The sequence below is a fragment of the Haematobia irritans genome, chromosome 4 (assembly GCF_050003625.1).
Source record: "Haematobia irritans isolate KBUSLIRL chromosome 4, ASM5000362v1, whole genome shotgun sequence".
Lineage (NCBI taxonomy): Eukaryota > Metazoa > Arthropoda > Insecta > Diptera > Muscidae > Haematobia > Haematobia irritans.
Genome location: NC_134400.1, coordinates 63,873,409 through 63,886,344, shown reverse-complemented (window position 1 = coordinate 63,886,344; position 12,936 = coordinate 63,873,409). Strand labels below are relative to the sequence as shown.

Here is a 12,936-nt window from a genome sequence, read left to right as displayed (position 1 = left end):
GAATTGCCTTAATGAGAGTAAGCAGCATTCAGTTGTGTAGTTAAGGTTAACCTCTTCCCGATTGATGGTGGTGAATAAACATGCGACGAAATAAAGGTGATTGATGGGCAAACTTGTTGCAAACTTCTGGGGGTGTTGGACACGTGGTTTTTGCCTGTACTAGTTGTGGCCAGCTTTCTTAGATGGTGAGTTCATTTAACATCGATGGCCAGATACCGCATGCAGAATTGAAATGGGCTGTAGTTTTGTATAAAACAAACTTGCTATATATATCGAATTAAACCAAGTATTATTTTTCTGTTCTTTTTCGGCGCACACTATTATGTTTACCTTAGATTATATCCTTCCCACAGCAGAACTGGAAGACAGCGTAGTTTCTGAGCAAATTGTTATCGCAGTCGTCGATGTTTTGTTTGTAACTGGGGTTGATCAAACGTTCACAATAACCAACAGACGACTCACTTCAAAATGTATTTAAACTGTGAAAATGTTCTCATGCTAACGTTGCTGTACCAGTAGACAATTCAACGTACTGATGGCTGACGCGTAATGCAATCGCCCCCGCAAACGCGGTTATGTCACTGCAATAGGGGTTGGGGTGAATACCGTTGTGTTGACGACAACGTGCTCAAAAGGGTTTCCTTGCAATGGGTGGGGAATGCCAAAGTTAATTTTCCGCCAAAATTCTTGGTGCCGCGGCTGGCAAAAAAAGATGGTGTGATTGCCAATAATCTGCACTCCAGACCAAAACAATTCCGTCGCCTTTGCAAATTGGAGGACGATAGATGTCCAACGAGGTTTCTTTTCTTGTATGCTCACAAAATTCAAGTCGGCGAGTCTTAACGGGTAGTGAAAACCGTGCCTCCAAGCTGGGCTTATGCGTGATGGTATAGACAGCAATTGTAATTATATGTGCAGTCCTCAAAAACTGAACATTCGATTTTTACTCGCGTGTTAAATTATTTCGGCTCCATTGATGGTCCTCACTTACCAGCAAAAACGCAAAAAGTAAATTGGAATTCGCAAACTAACAAGTAAGAAACTTCCCGCTTCCATTACCGGGTGGCCAGATCGCCAAAAATGCAATCCTAATATACGGAAGCAGACTCAACCCAATATGGGGTTCACACTACGATAAGCATGGATTTATTGTCCGATAAATTCACGCAATTTGTCGTAACCAAAACTCCACATAACAGTATTAAGGAACATTTGCTTGGGAACAATTGTTTGGCCCATTTCAATGCAATGTTTGCGACAAAAGTTACAGTGGAAGCCAGTCCAGTCGGTGTTGGCGCCGTATTGTCGCTGGTAGATGCCAATGGCGTTGAAAGACTCATTGAATTCGCATCTGGGACTTTGACAGATGCCGAGAAGAGATATCCTCAATTAGACCGCGAGGCAGTCGCAATTTTGTTTGGGTTGACGAAATTTCACCAATATTTGTATGGCTGCCGTTTCACTTTAGTTACTGATAATAAACCTCTACACCAAATTTTTGGTCCGAAAAAAGGAATTCCGGCTATGGCATCAAGCCGACTACAACGTATTGCCCTTACACTATCGGGTTATCAGTTTGATGTTATCCATATCAAGTCTAAGTCAAATGTCGCAGATTTTCTCTAGAGAAGTCCGAGAAAGTATGACGGTACACTGAAAAAACAGTGAACCTTTTTCCATTGCAAAATGGACTAAACTGTAGTAATATTGACCATGATTTAGCCCTTAAGATTTTTTTCAACTTGTCTAGTTTATAATTCTCTTAAATTTTAGTTCATCTATAACATTGTATTTTAGTTCATTTTTACAACGCAATAAGATTTATATACCCCTACCAAGTTAAAAAGTCAGTATTATTTTGGTTTACTTGCTTATTTTTTGGGAAACCCGATAATAAAAATTGGTTAACAGTCTCTTTAAAATGTCGACGACTAAACTATTTTTAAATCAATCATTCCAAAGTACAGAGAAATTGAATAATTAAAGGAACAACAAACCGTTTTCCTATTATGAACATTTTCATACATTAAAATTAAACTTTCTTTAAGCAAAAGTACTTTATTATAAAAACTTATGATGAAAGTTCTTAATACAATGTTTTTTGTGAATAAAAATGATGACCTCGTGGAACAGAAAGTAGTTCATTTGAACTCGCTGTTTGGACATTTTGACTTATCCTTTTTTATTCATCGTAGGTAATTTTTTCACATATCTTGCTGGAAAGAAATGGAAGCAATAATGAAAATTGTTAAAAATTAACACCATGTAATGAAATATAATTTTTTAATTCATCATTTTAGCTTGTAACTTACCATATTTGGGGGAATTTTATCAAATGGTGTATGGAATTCAACTTTTCTTTGGAAAACGTATCTCATAAAATTTGTACCTGAAACAATTAGAGAAATAATGAAGTATTCTATATAATAAAAAAATATATAATAGGTTTTCAAAAAATCTAATGAAAAAAATAATAATATGCATAAAAAACCAAATATTCTTGATAACCCTAGACAGTCATCATTCGTCAAAATAACGACACGTAATTTAATTTTCGATTTAAAATGCATTTTAGTCTATTGGGAAATGGTAAATTTAAGTTATACTAATTCGACCGTTTTATGACTTTTTGTTTTATACTACTTAAAAACAAATTGAATAAGAAAATAAATTCAAGTTTGGTTCACTTTTTCGCTCACGATGAAAATTATAGCGTCTTGAAATGAGCCGTAGTCAAAATGACGAAGGATGACGTTAATGTACAAAAAATAAGGATGACTGTCCAGGGTTAAAAGAAAGTCAAAGAATCCTTATCAATTCACTATTAAATTACAAGCAAAGGAGTACTAAAAATTTTTCCAAATTTTTAAGGGGTTATTCTGAAATTAAATATTTGTTTTTTACATTAAAAATATTACATTGGTTTAAAAAAATTGATTAAAAAAATACTAAAATAAGGTATCAAAAACCTGTAATTTTGATGATAAAAATGTAATGCTAGTTGAAACAAAGCCAATTTGTAAAAGAAAACTTACCAATTCTCTAGTTTTTAAATTTGTTCGAATCCATCAGCTCTGAAATTAAATATTGCTTTAACAACAAAACATTAAACTGGTATCCAAAAAAATAAATTAACAAATAATAATATACATAAAATATTATTTTTAAAAGAAAGCCATATTAAAAAAATACTTACCAATTTATGACTAAACTATACGCTGAGATATTACAAAAATTTTCCAAGTTCATCTGGAATTGAATATTAATTTTTTACATTGAATAATAAAAATTTCAATACACTTTCAATTTCAACATATTTCCCTAAATATTCTTAATAACTTTTTTCTAAACTACCGTTAAAATATTAATAACTTTCATTTAAAAGGTTTAATAAATAAATACCAATATATGTCTCAAAAATACAAAATATTCCATGCCTTTATATTTCATTGTTGCATACCTGCTGCAACAACCCACGCCAACGCCAACTATACAACTGAAGCATGCCAAACAAAACCAAGCAAAGCCAAAACATTCCTACAACAACAAAAACACATGTGCCTTTATTGACAACAACACCTCATCCAGCCAAATAAACCATCCACGAATAACAAAACACACACACAAACCACTAAATGAACAAAAATAAAAACAACCCCACGCTCATGTATACACAACAAAACTCAAGTAACATCATCTTTACATTAATCACATTCCAGTATTCCGATAAAGATCTCTGTACTATGCATTAGTTCATCGCATATGCTGACAATTTACTCTAAGAATAATATTCGTAAAGGCACACCAGTTTATGAACGATGAAACGTTTATCTTAAAATTTGCAAAATTTTCAGGAAATGTTATCTACCATTTTTAACGAAAATGTCTATAAATTTAATTACATGTGAACTAAAAATATTTCATTGGGTAATTTTTTACCAACAATTATTAACTATAGGAATTGTCAGTAAGAAATTGCTATCCACTTTCAAGTTAATTTTTCGTAAAAAAATATTTTCTCATACAAAAAAATCTTATAGTAAATTGCACTTATTATTTAGAAAATACTTTACATTTCACAAGTAGTTTTATAGCATGACAAACGAATTTTTAACTACCAGTTAAGAAATTTTTTAAGGAAATTTCCATCGTATTTTGTAGGTCATGAACTAAACGATTGCTACTTAGAATTTGTAAAATTTCCTTTCGAGTAGTTAATTTTCGTTGAAGATACGAAAAATGAACTAAAATTCTGGAAAATTCTTGTAATAAATTATTGTAAAAATTTTCTTAAATTTACGAGACACTTTTTTTCTGTGTAAGGAAGACAATTTTCCGAATCAATTACATATACATTTTTTGAGAGAAAATGACATCTTGAATTTTGAAGTGATCAGGAATGAGACATTAAAAGACAATACCTTAAGTAGAGTAAATTATTTTCTTCTGGTTGGCCTACACAGAAAAAAAAGGTGTCTTGTTAATTTTAGGACCAGTTTAACTTCCACATAGTTCAAAAAATTTACTGTAATATAGTTCATTTTTCGTAACCACTGCGAAAATTAACTTAGCTAAAGGAAAACTTATAAAACTTCAGTAAATGTTTTTTAGTTCACTAACTACGAAATGGGACGGATTTTTCCTTAAATAAATTTCCAATACAATAGTTAATGCATCGTTGATTGTATTATAAAAAGACATAGGCAATATAAAAATCTTACTACGAAATGTGGACAATTTACTAAGAAAAATTTTTGTCTGGAAAAAAATTTTTGTAGTAAAAATTAACTTAACCACAGTACCGATTCGTATGGCGGCTTCCTACAGCATATTTCGGTTTTTACTATAAGTTGGAGTATATTTCCTCACATTGAAAATTTTAGATAAAGTAGAATAAAAAGTAGTTAATTTAATCCTTGACGGGTGTATATAATTTTTTATGGATTCCTCGTAAATTTTGAATATATTTTACCTTATCCTATAGATAGAATACCAACTAATCAATAAACGTGATACTGGAAATTGAAGTGAGTAGAAATTATGAAATTATTGCATCATCTTTTTTTTTGTTTGTGTTTGTTATTGCGATGATGTTATGGAATGTGTGTTGTTGGTATCTTTTGCGGTGATAGTTGTTTTGTTGCAATAGCGAGATCAGAAAGGGATCATGTGTGTGTGTGTGTGGAGTTGTTTTTCTTTACATATGTGTCCTTTATGACTATTTGTGTCTTTGAGTTTTATTGGTGCATTCAGTTCTGTTGATGCATTTATGAAGCGCACACGTGGTGGGCTTGCGTGCGGTATTTGTGTTTATTAATAAAAATACATTTATTTCGTAACATTTTAGAAACTGATAAGTAATGGTGTGATGTAAGAGAAAACAAAAACACTTTATATTGATAAAAAAATAAATAATTCTAAAATAAATCACATATTAAGAAACTGTATATTTCTATTAATAATTTAAAATAAGTGCGGTTTTAAATTGGTTTACATAAAAATATTCATAATGAGTGGTAATAAAATGATCTATATTGACTCTACATCTGGATCACAATACAATTTTTTGAGTCTATATTTTTATGTTATAGCGAGTCCTTAAGGTGTGTACTAAGTTCGAGTTTAGGTGCTAAAATCAGAAATAAATCAGTAAGAAAAGTATAAAATTATACCTCTTCGATGCAAATTTAAATATAACTTGATGGAGAATAGCTCGAAACAAGTTTTTTATTAAGTTTATATTCTTTAAATGGATTACACGATTAAGAACAGAAAATCGTTTTTAAGCTTATGTAGAACGCTGTTTTTTTAATTTAATATGATGAATCGTTTTCAAGTTATTCAAATATATATATCGGAAGTGCCTTAATTTTGAACATAACCGTATATCTCAAAAAGTCGATGTCTTAAAAAAATAAGTGTAAATTTGGATTCAGCGACCTCAAATTACTAAAAATTTGATATAAATTTTAAATGAACACAAAAACGGTTCAATTTTGTTCCCATGTATTTCTAAAGAAAACTAATCATGAAAAATTGGGATTTTAGCCACTAAACTCGAACTTAATATCCACCATAAATACTAAATGCTATATTGACAAGTGGAAATTATATCTAATTTTATAATATTTTTATTTCATTTATATTCTGAGAAGGATTTCAAAAATGTCCCATTTGTGCATGGATATGATTCCACTAATGTAGTAATTGGATGATTTTTTTCAATGTGGTAAGTTTTTCGTCCATTTGTAATAAAGCCAAAATTTCTATTTATTAAAAATAATTTTCATTTGCAGGACGACAGCAAATCTAATGGTATTTTTTTGGAATCTTCTTACTGTTTAATGCTAACTAAGCTGATATCCCTATTTGCTCTAAGAAAATTCTCTTGTAAGTTAAAGATCAAAATACCATAGAATTTGATAATATTTTTATATTTTATATACCTTTTTAACTTCAGAGGCTTATGACGCAAATCCACACAACAAAAACTAGCGAAATCGGTGAAATTGGACAAAAATGAAATGAAAATAGCAACTTATGGCATATATCTTTCATATGGATAGAAAATGGAAATTGATATTAATTAGTTTCATTCTATTAACATAGAATATTACTCTTTTGAAGAAGCAATTACTAACTACCGAAAAGTAACAGCATACAGCGTACGAATAAAAACATTTCTTTTATTGTATATCATAAGCCATAGTTTTATGTAATATAATAATAATTTTTTGAAATAAAATACCGGTAGTTATGTAAAATTGTCTTATATTGTACGAAAAATTTCTTAGTTGTATACAGGCTTATTGTACCTTTAATTCCTCAATTTATTTACTTCTTTGAAAATTATACTGATAAACAGTTTATTTGAAACCAATTTCTAAATATAGGATTCCCAAAAACTTGTTCATTTTTCCGGATAGCAGGAATATTTTGAATGAGTGTAAGTACTAGAGGTGTGCACGTGAGTAATAGTTTACTCACGCTCACGCACACTCACGACTGAAAAATCATACTCACGCACACTCACGCACGATATTTTTTGGTAGGACTCACGCTCACGCACACTCACGAAAAGAAAATTTGTGCTCACGCACACTCACGCACACTCACGCACACTCACGCACGAAAACGTCGTGACTCACGAAAAATACCGTGACTCACGAAAAATATCGTGACTCACGAATAATTTTATGATTAATTTACCTTACCGAAGTGTCTGTAAACATGAGCATTATTAAAATCGAGAGTGTTATTAAACTCTTAACATCCCAGGTGTCACTAAAATTGTAATTGAATTTAACTCTTAAGCGTTTTATGTTGGAGAGCAGGAATATTTTCTTGAGTGTAATTCTTTACTCACGCACACTCACGAAGATATTATTTTCGTGACTCACGCTCACGCACGACATTTTGGTTTGTTAATCACGCTCACGCACACTCACGCTGTTTTCATGAGCGTGACTCACGACTCACGCACGAATCACGAAAATGTTCGTGAGTCACGACAATTTCGTGTCACGTGCACACCTCTAGTAAGTACATTCTTCGCACAGCGTAGTAAGAATGAACTAAAATACGATGCAATACATAAACTTATTTATAAGAAAATCATGAACTTATCTAGATGAAAAAAATCTTTGGCGCCAAATCATGGTCATTCCTACTATGGGTTAGTTCATTTTTCGTAAACAATAGTAAACTTTTTTTTCGGTGTAGGAAATGTTCGGATACCGATATTTTACCCTATTTTCATAAACTAAATGAACTATCGGAGGAAGCCGAATGTTTGTTTTGGGGGTATCGTGTTCTCATACCTAGTTCTCTTAGGAAAAGAGTAATTGAGCATTTACACTTGACTCATATGGGCATAGTTAAAATGAAGTGTATGGCACGAGAGTGTTGTTGGTGGCCGAACCAGAGTAAAGATTTAGAGGGGTGTGTAATGTCATACGAATCTTCTTTACTTACTTGTTCAAATCCAATTCAACAGGAATTATTGCCATGGAAGCGCACAGACGGGGTATGGTCAAGAATTCATATAGATTTTTTGGGCCATTTTTGAAACGGTGGTGCTTAGTTATAGTGGATAGTTCCAGTAAATGGCTGGAATACGTAGATATGGGAAATAACACAACCAGTAGTGCGGTGATTTCTGTGTTGCGATCTATTTTTGCCCGTTTCGGTTTACCGAGAATATTAGTTTCGGATAACGGAACTGCATTCATTTCAAATGAATTTGAAAAGTTTCTCAAATTGAATGTCATTGAACATGTGACGAAATCCAGCTACGAATGGCCAGGCTGATAATTCTGTAAAAACCATTAAAAATGCTCTAAAGAGATGTTTAAGAAAGATACCAATGTCTGAGTTCAACAACGTATTAAATCGTTTCCTTTTCGATTACCGAAATACAATTCATACGAGTACGGGTGTATCTCCCTCATATATTATGTTTGGAAGAAAACTCAGAACCCGATTAGACCTTTTGAATCCAAAAAGAAATGTCGAAAACAAAAGATTGCCAGAAATCGAAAATTATGCTAAATTGAAACAAGAACATCAAAAAAAGTACCATAAAGGAAGAAAAAGCATGGTAAAGTGTCTTAGACTAAGGGTTTGATTTTACGCAAAATGGGTAAGCAAACTTACTTTGTCAAAACGGATAATAATAAAATATGGAAAATACATGCAAATCAAATAATTCTGCGCATTAAACCCGAAACTATTCAAGACCGACTACGATTCTAGATCCATTGCAAAAAATTCCAACTTTGATCCAAGAAGACGTGACAAAAGGTATATCGAACAAAAATTTACAAACTGATTTAAATAATGAATTGAATACTAAAACCGAAACTAAATTTGTGAGATATAATTTAAGAAATAGAAAAAACTAAATATGAATTGTTTATTACTAGTATTTTCAACATTACCTCAAATAAAAATGGAATAATTTTTTTAGTTGAAAAATTATGAGGGAGAAATTGTAGTATAGTTAAGAAATTGAGTATGTCATACTTAACGGATAACAGATTTATTTAAGAGAGTGTATTTATTCAAATGTGCATTATAACAATTATGTATATAAATGTATGTATTATTTACCAGTGCTCTCAAGCATATGTACAATTGATCACTCTCTCATGTTGAACAACTCATTAGAGAACGATGTACTAAAACCAGTTAGTACCGTTAATAAAGTATGTATGCTTGGCCTCACCATCATAAGATGCAAAAAACAGAATCACTCATAGTTTGTTAAGTGTAGCTGCCAGTTGCAAGCAAATAAAATAAAATTAATAAAACAACAAACCGCCTGCGTTTATTACAATCTTTATGAAAAAAAAAACTTTTTTGCCACTTCTGAATAAATAAATTAACACAGTAAATCCGTATTCTCCGTCCATTCCAAGAAACAATCAACACACGACTGAAGCGCAAAACGAAAATTGTTTGTACCTGCTCAATGTTTTTATAAAATTATTTTCGCTGAAAAAAAATTAAATGGTCACGAAAATAATGTACATGGTCTTTATGGCCATGTAAAGGTTCTAGACATGTCTATACTCAACCTATAAAAATACTTTTTTCCCGACCATTTAATGGTCTCAAATTCTATCATTTAAATGAAGAACATGTTTGTGGTATTTGAGAACCATTCAAATGCTTATTGCCACCATACATTTTTCTCCGCTCGAAAACTATTTTTACAAAGACAAAATACATGGTTGTCGCGGCAATTACATGCTCTAGATAAGCATTAAATGAATGCGGCAACCAAGTCCAAACATGGTTTTTCTGTGCGTGCATGTAAAAATGTTTACGATAAAAATTAAAATAAATTATACTGTTGTGCGTATAAACTTTTTTATAGGCTATTATTTCAAAAATTAAAACTAGAAAATTTTATAATTTTAGTGATCCAAATTGATCGTTTTATTTGGCTATAACAAAGCAACTCTACACACAAAAAATTATCACCAAAATTTTTTCAATTAAACACGTAATTGAATTTGGAAACGGATTCAATTAATATGTTAATTGATTCAATTAATTATTTAATCAAATCCGAATAAAAACCAATTAAAAAAATTATTGATATTTGTTACGTTTCCAATTAAAATATTAATTGATTCAATCAAGTTGTTAATCAATTCGGAAATAATTTTCAATTACAAACGTGATTGAAAAATTTTCCGTTTCCAATTAAACATGCGATTGATCCAATCACCTTTGTGATTGAAATTGAATAATTTTGAGCGATGGAAAGAGCGAAAAGAGAACAAGAGAACGGGTATTTATTCAACAATGTATAATGGAGAGATCAGTCTGTGGAAGTAACTCGTAACGAACGGTCGGGTTTTTGTTTTTCGCGTAAAGTGAAAAACATTATTAGCGACATTATGTCTGCTGCATTAAAAATGTGTGCATAAATACTTTGAACGCAACAACAAATCATAGCAAAGGGTTGAAATAAATAAAGTGTGCAACAACAAATGTCCACGTGGTAAAGGTTTGAAAAAATATATGAAAGAACGCATTTGAAATTAGCTGTGTTTGTGTTTTGTGGTATTGTAAAAATGGAAAACAATCTACTTTTATTGAAGGTAAGAAATTGTGAAATGTGAATACCGTTTTCCATTGAAGTCTGTTTACATTAACCGGACTAAAATAATATATTTTTTATTCATTTCTTTTAGTGACCAATTTTATTTCGTAAAAATGACCAATCAATCCCATCAACTCCATCATTTTATCAAATATATAAGAATATAAGAATATGTTTGTAATCAAAAGGTGGGTACCGTATTGATCTTTTAAAATTATAAATTTCTTCCTTAAAAACAAGAGCGGTATGAGTTTTTTCGGAAGATTCACCTTGAAGTTGCGAAGTAGCGTTGGCATTAAATTGCATTTTTGTTTTACCTGCCTTTTCAGTTTGAACCCAAGTAGAGAGCAGTATATCTGATATATAAACTAATGAGCTGAATTATGTAATGGTAAAAAGTTCTTTCTTTCTATTTATATTTTTTCTATTTCCAGAACTTGCAAAGCATCATCAATATAATACCAAATATTACATTCCTTTCCCATTATTTTTGTCTTTGAATGGTTCAAATTTTAATAGACGATTTCAATGTGTGGACATTTTGGAAAGCAATTGTTACTAGAATTAAATCACCGAGCTCCTTAATACACCTTTTTATGCTAAAAGGCTACAACTGCAAAAGAAGATTATAAATCTGCAACCTGGAACTAAGAACTGAACTTGATATTCTATGCAGGTAATGTTTACCAAAATTAACTTTTAATTGAACAAAATTAATTTCTAATTATTCTGTTTACTTTCAGAAAAACTAACTTAGCTTACAGGCTGCTGATTTATTGGAAATCTAGGCGCATCTACAATTAGAAGGAACATGCTGACATGGTTATTATGATAAGGAAGATAGTTTATAAGGGATATAGTTTATTTTTTTTTTCACCCTATGGTTGTTATTGATAGTAATTGTATGTGTACGTTATGTTAGAACAAAACATACAAGAATCAAATTTATTTGTCTATCGCATAATTAAAAAAATAAAATATTGAATATGTTTTATAAGAAACACATGTTTTCTTTTTGGGGGCGCAATATATAAATTATTTGATTGAAATTTATAGCCAATTTCAATTAATTATTTAATTGAATGAATCAAATAGTTGATTGATTTTTGTGGCGATATTAATTAAAATTTTAATTGATTCAATTAAAACTGTGATTGAATTTTATGTTAAAAATCAATCACGTTTTTAATTGATTCAATCACACAATTAATTGATTCCGCGACAAAAGTCTATTAAATTTTTAATTGAAAATCGTGTTGGTTTTCAATCAAAATGGGTGATTGATACTATCATTTTCGTGATTGAAGACATTTCAATTAAAAAAATGATTGAATCCGCTATTTTCGTGATTGAAATCAAAAAAAAATTTTTGTGTGTACTAACTATCAATATAAAAAATATAAAAATGCTTTCCATGCAAAAATATAAAAAAAGTTTTCCATGCAAAAAAGGAATGAGAAAAAATATCAAAAGCATTATCATCTTATTGTTGATCATTATCTCTTTAGGCAAGTTGATAGAATATCAATATGCATTTTTGTATTGCATCGCATGTTGTTGTTGATTTTGCAGGGATAGCGTAAAAATGCATTTCAGGGGTAAACGCACAAACATACATATTAATGCGTGGCTGATGCAACGTTTGTTTAGCCATAGGTATTAGAGGTCTGCACAATTCCATTTGTAAATGAAGAGTACACGTTTACTTGCTACATGAGTACATCTATTTGAGAGAGTCGCAAAACAGTTGGTACGCATTTTGATTAACTCCAAAAGCCACGAGTAACTTCTTGTTGCTACTCTGATGTCTTCACTACCAACAAACACATATTCCTCTTTCTCTCTTATTGAAGTGTACTCAGAGTGATCACGTCGAGTATGTTGCGAGAACAAAACTTCATAGAGTACCACGTACCATGTACCACGTGCAGTTTCAGAAATACAAAAAACAGTTACTCTCCATAATATATGTTTTCGGTTTGTTATAAAGAACGGCAACGTTAAGGTAAGTGTGTGACATACATAAATATATGAAATATGTGACATACATACATATCTATGATTAATAATAATGGAAAGTTTTGCTTCACACATAACTGAGAAATAATTGTGATACCACGTGAAGTGAAGAGAATCCATGTTGTACTTGCATTTTTATTGTTCCTTTTTTTCGGAACACATATTTTTTCGGATAAGTACTTGGTGGTATTTGACAAGCAAGTGTTCTCTTCACTTCACTACACCCAGAAAAAAGTGCCTTCGAAACTAAAGGAAAAAAATTTCATCAATATGGTTTATCCATTTTATTACCATTAAGGTAA

At 31.0% G+C, this 12,936-nt stretch overlaps 1 long non-coding RNA gene across 1 annotated transcript; it reads left to right on the top strand.

Annotated features, from left to right (window-relative positions):
- The first annotated feature begins 5,146 nt into the window (after positions 1-5,146).
- Positions 5,147-6,764, top strand: LOC142236915 (uncharacterized). Its single transcript, XR_012722257.1, has 4 exons — positions 5,147-5,516; positions 6,156-6,229; positions 6,297-6,390; positions 6,461-6,764. It is a non-coding gene; the product is annotated as an uncharacterized LOC142236915 (long non-coding RNA).
- The last annotated feature ends 6,172 nt before the right edge of the window (positions 6,765-12,936 follow it).